This window comes from Lonchura striata, chromosome 1A (assembly GCF_050655825.1).
Source record: "Lonchura striata isolate lonStrDom1 chromosome 1A, ASM5065582v1, whole genome shotgun sequence".
Lineage (NCBI taxonomy): Eukaryota > Metazoa > Chordata > Aves > Passeriformes > Estrildidae > Lonchura > Lonchura striata.
In genome coordinates this window covers 1,391,180-1,395,223 of record NC_140741.1, presented here as the reverse complement: position 1 = coordinate 1,395,223, position 4,044 = coordinate 1,391,180, and the positions used below count along the sequence as shown (strand labels likewise).

Here is a 4,044-nt window from a genome sequence, read left to right as displayed (position 1 = left end):
CAGCCCCTCTGCAGCGTTCCTCTGCAGCTGGCACTGCCCAGCGCCCCTGACCAGGGTTTGGGGTCCCTGCACAGCCCCCGGCGCAGCCCCCTGGCTTCTTCCAGCTCCCTTCAGCCAGGATGATTTTCTCGGGGGTAGGAGCACCCAAAGCCAGCGGAACTGGCCTCAGCCACTTTCCGTGGGATCTCTCCTCTTCCTTCCTCACCAAATTCCCACTGTCAAAACCCAGCTTGAGGCACAGATCCCCATCCCCTCAATCTCTCCAAGGAATTGGGCTCGGATTTCCCAATCCAGCAGGGCAGAAATGCTCTTGTCCTTACCGTGCATCCTAATTGCAGTAATGGCTTAAGAAATAATTGAAAGAAATTAAAGGAATGAAGAGAAATTAAATAAGAGCTGCCAGCTCCAACTAAGGGATGCTCAAACCCCTTACCAACAATTCGCTTTAATTAACCGACTCAAACAAAGTAATCAACACCACATTGATACAGTAGGATTCTTTTTAATCGAGTTATAGATAAATATTGCAGAATGTAAAAACCTTTGTAAATCCAGAAACTCTTTCAAGAGATAGACAGGGCACAGCTGCAGAGAGTCTTGGGGAGTTCAGGGGAAAAACCCCAAAGTTTTCAGTGTTTAGCATCTCCCACCCTGTCGTCACTGACAGCAAACACGGCTTCAGCCTCGGGAAAACACGGAGAGTCAGGGATTTTACAGATCCTGGTCTCACCTCAGCCTCTCAGCAGGTACAGTCTGCAGGGAGAGGGAAGAAAAAGGGTCAGAATGGACAGCCTACTTCCAGAAAATCATCACCATTCATAAAGCACTAAGCAGAGCTGTAAGAACTTCCCCAAAGGTTCATTTCCCTGCGGACTGAGGGCTCTCAGTTGAAGCACGGGCTGGACCTGCCACGGACAGACTCCAGGAACCCCAGAAGTAAAAGCCACTGGGCCAATTCCAGAAAACATTCCAAAATCAGGCTCCTAGGATGTGACCATCTCCTCTCTCACCTGGAGGCGGAAGCACAAGGAATGATCTTCCCTCCTGTGGGTTTTCTGGGATCTGCAGTGAACCGCAGGGGGAAGAAAACAAAGCCTGAATATTTCGCACGACTGGAACAGAAAAGTGGGGAAAAGGGAGGCAGGGGCACTGCTGGGGTGATAACTGGGATCCAGCCTCTCCACACCAATGGAAGCAGAGACTGAGTGACAGAGCCTTTGGGACCACTTTGCTGGGATTCATAGGAAAACGGGTGAGTTTTATTTTGGCAATAAAGCCAAGCTGCTTCTCACCTCATCAGCCGGGTACAGCAGCAGCACCCGCAGGAACCTGGCCAGGTGGCTCTGCCTGGCAGAGGGCTCCCCACTTCCTGGGAATTGTGTGCTACAGGGCTGTGCCACTGGCCATTAAAACAGTTCCCACCTGGCCCTTCACAAAGGCAAGGTGCTTTTTCCATACAGCAAATGGTTTTTGAATTAAGAAGGTAACACTATACTCAACTGGAGAAGAAAAAAGTGAGAGCTGTAAAATTTTCCCACGCCAGGCAAAAAAGAAAGCCAAATCAAACCAAAACGAAAAGTAGCATAACAATGAAAAAAACCCCAAAACATATCAAGCATATTTCAAGAGAGTTTAAATCTGAATGAAGTGATTTACTTAGAGGCTTGAAAATCTGCCATGCTGCAAAAATCTAACTGCTGCAATAAAAGCCTTTTCTTACATCACATTTTAGCCCTGAATTTGCAAAAACCCCTGCCAAACTAACAATTCACCACATACAGTTCTTGAGTCATTCCTGTCCTTGAGCACGAGTCAAGCTAAAGTTATGGAGACAAGAAAAACATAAGTGACTCAATGCTGCTCCTTTGGAAATTACAGAATCAGAGGGAGGGTTTTCCTTAGCTTAGGAAAAATGCACAGCCAGTTCAGCAGATACTGAATAGCAGGGAAGTCAGGAGATACGTGCTTTGCTGTCAGAGACAAACATATAAATAAATATTTACATTAAGCCAGAGGTCTACAGATGGTCTGATCAGAAGTCTTGATGCAGAAAACCAGCCCTGGGGTATCCTCTTAAGGGACACAGGAGGAACTCCTTGGCTGGGACACAGCCTCGCTCAGCGCTGCTCCCATGGCTCTCGGCTCTTTGCCAGTGCTTGCAGTGTCCCCGCAGATCCCAGAGGATGGCAGGGCCAAGGCTCCCGTTCGCTCCTCCGGCACTCAGCGAGTGTTTCCTGCCACGCCCCCTGTGCAGAGCAGCCACGCGCGGCTCGCCGGTGCTCAGCCCTGCCTCCAGGGCTTTGAATGGCACATCCACCTGCAAAATAGGCAGGGAGAGCTTCTGGCTCACACGCGGGATTTGACAACACAAAGAGCACGCGTGGGTGTCAGAAAGGGCTCAAATCTCATCTCACACCACCGAGAGGGGGAATGGAACGGAGCAGCGGGGCAGGGACAGGACAGGACAGGAAGGAGCCGGGTTTGGGGGGGACACGGAAACGGGGGAAAGAGAGGTAACTGAACACGGGCAGGAGCATGGAGCGGGAGAGAGAGGGACAGGAGGGGATCCTCCCGGCGCCCCGGCTCCGCCCCGGCTCAGCCCCGCCCGGGCTGCTGCGCTCGGCAGAGCTCGGCTCCGTTCGGCTGGACTCGCCTCCTCGGCCAGCTTCGGCTACTTTCGGCCACGCTCGGCTATTTCCGGCCGCATTCGCCTCCATTCGCCTCTTCGGCAAAGCTCGGCTCGCCTCGGCTGAACTCGGCAAAGCTCGGCTCCGCTCGCCTCCTCGGCCCCTTTCGGCCGCTTTCGCCCACGCTCGCCTAGTCCCGCCCGCTCCCGCCTCCATTCGCCCACTCCCACAGCTCGGCTCCCTCCGCCCGGCCCCGGCTCCCTCCGGCTCACACATTTCCTCAGGGCACCTCAGCACAGGTTGCACACAGAAGCTGTGGCTGCCCCCGGATCCCTGGAAGTGTCCAAGGCCAGGCTGGACAGGGCTTAGAGCACCCTGGCATGGTGGAAGGTGTCCCTGCCCATGGCAGGGGCTGGAACGGGACGAGCTTTAAAAAAAGGTGCCTTCCCATCCAAACCCTTCTGGGATTCCACGAATCTGTGAACCGCTCCCGGCAGAAGGGCTAGATTTCCATTGTGCTTCGAAAATGCTGCTGCAAGAACACGAAGAGAGATTTCAAATACTGTTAAAGTGGCACAACCACATCAAAAATTACGTCTGGGGGTAAAGTGGCAACTCTGCAATTCCAACCTCTGATACCAAGGACACATGGAGGGCTGAATCCTGGAGGTCCTTACATGACAGGATTTCTAGAGTTATCCGTCCCCAGTTTGCTGCTTAGGGTTAGAAAAGGTGGAATTCTGTTCTTAAGGGGTTACCACGTACCATCAACGTGAGAGACGGGGATGCTGATGTTTGATCAGAGTCCTGGAGCAGCCTGGAGCACGCTGGCTTCCCGAACCAGGTCTGCTGCCTTGTCCGTGTAGGGGTAGGGCTTTGTCCTCAGCCTCAGCAGGATCTGTCAGCAAAGGAGGAGAGAAAAGTAGAGTGCACCGGCTCCCAAGTGTGGGGGAACCATGTGCTGCTAAGGAAGACCACGTGCTGAAAGTGGTTGGAAGCCGGGCGGGTTTTGGGAGGACAAATTCCATATTACTTCTGCAGGATTCTGTCTACAGTTCCTGCTCTACAAACCAAATACATCAAACGACAACAACAAACAAACAAACAAAAAAACCCCACATTAAATCAACAACAACAAAATAATTACTCCTACCTCAATAACCCCATACTGCCCCAAACCATTCCAAGGAGGGCGGCAGGAGGGGCTGGCAAAGGCAGGGCCCCGCCGGGCCCCCCTCGCCGCTGCCATCCTTCTCCAGCGCCGCCGCTGAGCCGCCTTCAGCCCAAAACCCACCCAAAAATACCCCAAAATCGTCCTAAATGCCCCCCAAAAACCCACCCAAAACTACCCAAACCCTCCTAAAAATATCCAAAAAACTCACCATAAAATGCCCCAAAACCAGCCCAAAACCCTCCC

General features: G+C 52.7%; 1 long non-coding RNA gene across 1 annotated transcript; it reads right to left on the bottom strand.

Annotated features, from left to right (window-relative positions):
* Window positions 1-485: 485 nt before the first annotated feature.
* LOC146763332 (uncharacterized) lies at window positions 486-2,629 on the bottom strand. Its single transcript, XR_014951962.1, has 2 exons — window positions 2,004-2,629; window positions 486-753 (listed from the first exon to the last, which is right to left on the bottom strand). It is a non-coding gene; the product is annotated as an uncharacterized LOC146763332 (long non-coding RNA).
* Between the last annotated feature and the right edge of the window lie 1,415 nt (window positions 2,630-4,044).